The 6,999-nt window shown below is 34.9% G+C and overlaps 1 non-coding gene across 1 annotated transcript; it reads left to right on the plus strand.

Annotated features, from left to right (window-relative positions):
• The first annotated feature begins 1,084 nt into the window (after positions 1-1,084).
• Positions 1,085-1,187, plus strand: LOC141570850 (U6 spliceosomal RNA). Its single transcript, XR_012495296.2, has one exon. It is a non-coding gene; the product is annotated as a U6 spliceosomal RNA (small nuclear RNA).
• The last annotated feature ends 5,812 nt before the right edge of the window (positions 1,188-6,999 follow it).

Consider the following 6,999-nt stretch of genomic DNA (forward strand, 5'->3'; position numbering starts at 1 on the left):
TCTGCCTGTATCTACACGCCTGGAGGGCGAGGGCTCAACAAAGAAATGATGGCTTCCACCAGCTCCTCCATGCTGGACAAAGCTGCCCTGCCATTCTCACCCTGAAGCTAGACAATTCTATTCTTCCCCTTATATCCCTGGTACCTTTTTAGCTACTGCCCCAGCACTGGAGCTCAGAGCAAGTGAATCCATCAGCAAGTAAGTTTGTGCATGGGCCCTTTAAGAGGAGCATCTGGGACTCCAGCCACCCTCTGTCTCACTCAGCCACAATCTCCACTCGTTTTCACAGCCAGAATTTATGGGGACTTCTCTCCCCAGCAGTGGAACCCTGGGATGGTAAGCATAGTGTGATGCTGGGATCCCTCACTCCTCGGGGTGGGGGGAAATTCTGGAGCCAAGATATCCCTCCCAATTTTTAATGGTCATACGCAAGTGTGGGACCAGGCCATTCCGTGTCTCTTTCCCTCCTACTAGTTTCGAGATGGCTTCTTCTGCATATCCATAATTGTAGGGTTTTAGTTCAGATAGACTTCAGGTGATTCTCAATCGTGGGTTTTCTGTTATTTAGTTGTAATCGATGTGGTTGAATCCATTTTTTCCCCCGATAGCAATTGAACTGTTTAGAGAGGCCTACTCTGAGTACTTGTGCAACAGAATAGAATCTCTTTATGTTAATATGGAGAGCAGTATCTGGTTGGTATGCTGAATCTGCATTTATTCACCCTTAAGTGAACTTGTCAGTGGATATACCCTTACCACAATCATAGAACTTACAGTCAGCTCTGCCATCCAGGTAAAAGACTTGTGGTAGGAAATGAACTTGTCTAATGATAGAGAAATTTCCTTTTGGTAATTCATAGTAATTAATCTAGTTATCACTCAAAAATATTAACAGGCAATCAAGAATCTTTCCAACATGTTCAGAAAGACAATGACACAAGAAGAGGGATCAAACAAATGTAACTTTCAGAATAATTCAGGAAACAGATGATCATTTAAAAAGTTGTAATACACTTTGCAGAGAGATTTGAGTTGACATGATATTCTTAAATACTGAATACACTGCTTTGAAGAAGTAATTAGGGTTCTCACTTTGGCAGCACATATACTGAAATTGAAAAAATACAGAGACTAATAGGGCCCCGTGCAAGGATAACACACAAATTCATGAAACATTCCATATTTTTAGGAAATGACAACCCCTATTCAGAACAGGGTACTATACACTTAAATATAACATAAAGGGTAAAGGAGATAAAAACATAAAAATGAAAAAGAGAAGTAGACAATTTGCTACTGCAACTCAGAAATGAACTCACAGCATAAATAGGGATAATTTGTGACAACAAAAACATAAAAGGGGAGGGAATAAGGATCTGAGTTTGCAAAGGGGAATGGAAATAAGATGCAGGCTGAAGAAAAATTCTACTATATATGTGAAAACTTGCTTTTACATAAACTTAATGGTAATCACTCAAAAAAAAAAAAATCTAACACTGAGACACATAACATTAAAAAAGAAGAAACAGAGGGAAAAGTCATAGAATATCACCAAACTAAAATAACAGACATAAACACAAAGCAAAGAAACAATGGAAACACCAAGCCACCAGAAAATAAAAGATAAAAGGGTTATGGGAAATCCTCATATATCGATAATCACCCTAAATGTAAATGGACTGAACTCACCGGTAAAAAGGCGCAGAGTAGCAGATTGGATCAAAAAACAAAACGCAACCATATGCTGCCTCTGAGACACATCTCAGCTGCAAGGACAAATATAGACTCAAAGTGAAAGGATGGAAAAGGATACTCCAAGCAAGTGTCATCCAGAGAAAAGTGGGTACATCCATACTTTTATCTGATGAAATAGGCTTCAAGATTTAAAAAGGTAACAAGACTATACACAAGGGGACTATACACAAGACATATCAATATACATGATCCCAATCAGGGAGCACAAAAATACATAAAGCAACTACTAATAGAACTAAAGGGAGAAACTGACAAAAACACAATTATAGTAGGGAACCTAAATATGCCATTGACAGCTCTGTCCATCCAAACAGAAAATCAATAAGGAAATATCAACCTTAAATGACACATTAGACCAAATGGACATAATTGACATTTAAAAAGCATTTCATCAAAAAACACCAGACTATACATTCTTTTCTAGCACACACGGAACATTGTCAAGGATAGACCATATGTTGGTACAAAAGCTAGCCCCAACAAATTTAAGAGGATTAAAATCATACCAAGCATATTCTCTGAACACAGTCCTTTGAAATGGAGATCAACTGCAAAAGAAATCAGGAAAAACCACAAATATGTGGAGATTATATAACATGCTACTAAAGAGTGACTGGGTCAAAGAAGAAATAAAAGAAGAGATCAAAAGATACACAGAAACAAATGAGATGAAAATATATCATATCAAAATTACTGGGTTACTGCAAAAGCAGTAATAAGAGGGAAATGTATATTATTACAGGCCTATCTCAAGAAACAATCAAACAGAAAAGCCCAAGTAAACAACTGAACATTACATCTTAAAGAACTAGAAAAAGAAGAAGAAATGAAACCCAAAGTCAGTAGAAGGAAGGACATAATAAAAATTAGAGCAGAATTAAATGAAATAGAGAACAAAGAGTCAATAGAAAGAATTAATGCAACAAAGAGCTAGTTCTTTGAAAAAATTAACAAAATTAACAAACCCTTGGCTAGACTCACTAAGGAAAAAAAAGAAAAGACACAAATAAACATAATCAGAAATGGAAGAGAAGAAATTATGATGGACACCACAGAAATACAAAGGATATACAAGAATACTATGAAGAACTATATACTACCAAATTCAATAACTTAGAAGAAATGGACAAGTTCTTAGAAATATATAACCTTCTTAGAGTGAATTATGAAGGACCGGAAAATCAAAATGGACTCATCAACAGTATGGAAATTGAAACAATCATCTAAAACCTTCCCAAAAGCAAAAGTCCAGGACCAGATGGTTTCACTAGCGAATTCTACCAAACATTCAAAGATGATATCATATCTGTCCTCTTCAAACTCTTCCAAAAAATTGAAGAAGAGGCAATACTTCCTAACTCATTTTATGAGGCAAACATTACCCTGATACCAAAACCTGGTAATGATAACACAAGAAGAGAAAACTATAGACAAACTAATGAGTACAGATGCGAAAATCCTAGAAAAAATGCCAGCAAATCAGATACAACAATACATTAAAAAGGTAGTACATCGTGACCAAGTGGGGTTCATTCCAGGGGCAGGAGGATGGTTCAACATTCACAAATTGATCAATGTGATACACTACATAAACCAAATAAAGAATAAAAATCTTATGATCATATCAATAGATGCAGAGAAAGCATTTGACAAGATATAACATCCATTTATGAAATCATTCAATAAAATGGGTATCGAAGGAAATTACCTCAACATAATAAAGGCCATGTAAGTGTACGACAAACCCTCAGCTAATATCCTACTTAATGGTGAAAAACTGAAAGCTTTCCTTCTATGTTCAGGTACAAGCCAGGTGGTGACACTGTTATTCAACATAATATTGGAAGTCCCAGCCAGAGCATTCAGGAAAGAGAAAGAAATAAAAGCCATCCAAATTGGGAACAAACTGTCACTATTTGCAAATTACATGATTCTTTATATAGAAAACCCTAAGCCCACCAAAAACCTATTAGAAATAATAAGCAAATACAGTAAAGTTGCAGGATACAAAAGCAATGTACAAAAACCCACTGCGTTCCTTATACTAACAATATAATTTCAGAAAAGAAATGAAACAAAACAATTCCTTTTACAATTTCAACAGAAAGTGTAAAATACCTAGGAAAAACCTTAACATAGTATATCATTGACCTATACACCGAAAATCATGACATCATTAAAAGAAACTGAAGAAGACATAAAGAAATGGAAAGATATTCCATGTTCATAGTTAAATGAACATAGTTAAACATAGTTCAACATAGTTAAAATGGCCATATTAGCCAAAGCAGTATACAGATTTAATGCAATCCCCATCAAAATCCCAGTGTTTTTTTGTTTGTTTGTTTTTGTTTTTGAGAAATAGAATAAAAGATCTTCATATGTGTATGGAATCACAAAAGACTCAAAATAGCCAAAGGAATCATGAGAATAAAGAACAAGTCAAGAGGTATCATACTCCTTGACTTCAAATTATGCTACAAAGTGACAATAATTAAAACAACATGATATTGGCAGAAAACAGACACAAAAACCAATGGAATACAATTGAAAACCCAGAAATAAACCCACATACATATGGACAACTAATTTTCAATAAAGGAGCCAAAAACATGCAATGGAGAAGAAAAAGTCCTCTTCAATAAATAGTCCTGGAAAAATTGGAAAGCCACATGCAAAAGAATGAAACTAGAATGCTACCTGTCACCATGTACTAAAATTAACTAAAAATGGATCAAAGATCTAAATATAAGATCTTAAACAATAAACTGCATAGAAGAAAGCATAGGTACAAAACTAATAGACCTTGGGTTCAGAGGGTATTTTATGAATATGACTCCAAAGGCAAGGGAAGTAAAAGCTAAAATCAATGAATGGGACTATATAAAACTAAAAAAATTTCTGCACTGCAAAAGAAATGATCAACAAAACAAAGAGGCAACCAACCGAAAGATATTTGTAAACAGCACCTCTGATAAGGGGCTAATATCCAAAATATATAAAGTACTCATACAATTCAACAATAAAAACAAATCCAATTAAAAAAAGTGGGCAAAAGATCTGAACAGACACTTCTTCCAAGAAGACATACAAATGGCTAACAGATGTATGAAAAAATGCTCAACTTCACTAGCTATTAGGAAAATGCAAATCAAAACCACAATGAGATACCACTGCATACCTGTGAGAATGATCATTATCAACAAGATAAGTTATAACAAGAGTTGGAGAAATTGTGGAGAAAAAGGAACACTCATACACTGCTGGTGGGAGTATAAATTGGTACAGCCACTATGGAAGGCAGTGTGGAGGTTGCTCAAAAAATTAAGAATAGAATTACCACATGACCCAGCAATCCCTCTTCTGGGTATCTACCCAAAACATCTGAAAACATGTATCTGTAAAGAAAGGTGTACCCTTATGTTCATTGCAGCTTTAGTCACAGTGGCCAAGTCATGGAAACAACAGACGTATCCTTCGATAGATGATTGGATAAAGATGTGATACATATCTATCTATATCTATATCTATATCTATATCTATATCTATATCTATATCTATATCTATATCTATATCTATATCTATATCTATATCTATATCTATATCTATATCTATATCTATATCTATATCTATATCTATATCTATATCTATATCTATATCATCTAATCTATATCTATATCTATAGATATACACAATGGAATACTATTCTGCCATAAGAAAAGATAAAATACCGCCATTTGCGACAATATGATGCATCTTAGGATTATCATGCAAAGTGAAATAAGTCAGATAGAAAAGGTTGAGAATCAAGTGACTTCACTCATATGTGGGATATAAAACTGAAAGCAACAAACGAACAAGACAAAGAAACAAAAACTCATAGACAAAGACAACAGTTTAGTGGCTACCAGAGGGGAAGAGGGGAAAGTGTCTGTAGAAGAGGGGAAAAGGGGTCAAATATATGGTGATGGACGGAGAACTGACTCTGGGTGGTGAATGCACAATATGAGATGTAAATGATATATTGTAGAATTATACACCTGAAACCTATGAAACTTTACTAACAAATGTTACCCCAATAAATTTAATAAAAATTAAAAAAAGAAAAGTAATTAGAAAACAAATAGGAATTAAATATTTTAAAAATGTGCTTCCTGATAGGAAATTGTTGAGTAGATGTGCTGGAGGAAAAAAAAAAATCAATGGAAGATTCCAAAATATGAGCTAAAAGCCAAAAAATAAGTAAAATGAGAGATAAAACTTTATGAGATGTGGTGGATCGACATGAGTGCTCCATTATATTTATACACTAGGGGTTTCAGAGAAAGAGAACAGAAGAAATTCAATAAAAATAAAAGTCTTGGGGCCCCTGAAAGATGGTACAAACCTTCACATTGAAAAGGTGGTGTTGACTGAGACCCAATGAACTATATCTTGGTGAAATTCCAAGACATTAAAGAAAGCAAGAAGATTCTAAGAGAGAATAGGTTAAGTACAAAGGAATGACAATTAGGGTAGCATCAGACTGTTCATCCAGCACACTGGATGCTGGATGACAACAAAACAATTCTATATAGTTTTGAGAGGAAATGATTGGAAGCTTTAATGAGAAACTGTCAAGTGTGAGCATTCTAGAGATATTTCTAGGGATAAATGGCCTTAGCAAGTTTACCATTTATGTACCTGTTATTTAAAAAAAAAATTATTGAGGATGAGTTTCTCTAAAGGAAAATGGAGTGTAAGAAAGAAAATTATGAAGTCTAAGAAACTGAACCTGATCCAGGAGGTCAATGGAAAGAAATCTTAGCGAGTCAGTTGTTCAGTAAGCTTTTGAAAGCTATTGCTCCAATTGGACCTGGAAGTTATGGAGGAGGTTTGGATTTTAAAAAAAAGAAGGTCGATGTTTTTTAACAAAGAGTATGGTAAAAGCAAAGTGGTATTTAGGTGCTTCCCCTTAACGCCAATAATTCGTGACATTCAAATCCTCTTCTCAGCCCCAAAGATGACTCATCTCTTTCTCTTACACCACAAACAATCCATGGGTAAACCATATTGTTTCCACCTTCAAAACATGTCCCACGTCCAACCACTCCTCACCCGTCCACTGCTCTAATGTGGTTCCCGCTGAGATCACTGCAGTCCTTGATCTCTTGGAGTTGTTCACCCATCCTCTAGTTCTGGCTTATTCCTATTTTTGTCTTATTTCTTGCTATTCTTTTACCTTTGAACTAAATGGTAAATTTA

Source organism: Rhinolophus sinicus, chromosome 3, assembly GCF_057876585.1.
Source record: "Rhinolophus sinicus isolate RSI-liver-muscle chromosome 3, RSI-T2T, whole genome shotgun sequence".
NCBI classification, from domain to species: domain Eukaryota; kingdom Metazoa; phylum Chordata; class Mammalia; order Chiroptera; family Rhinolophidae; genus Rhinolophus; species Rhinolophus sinicus.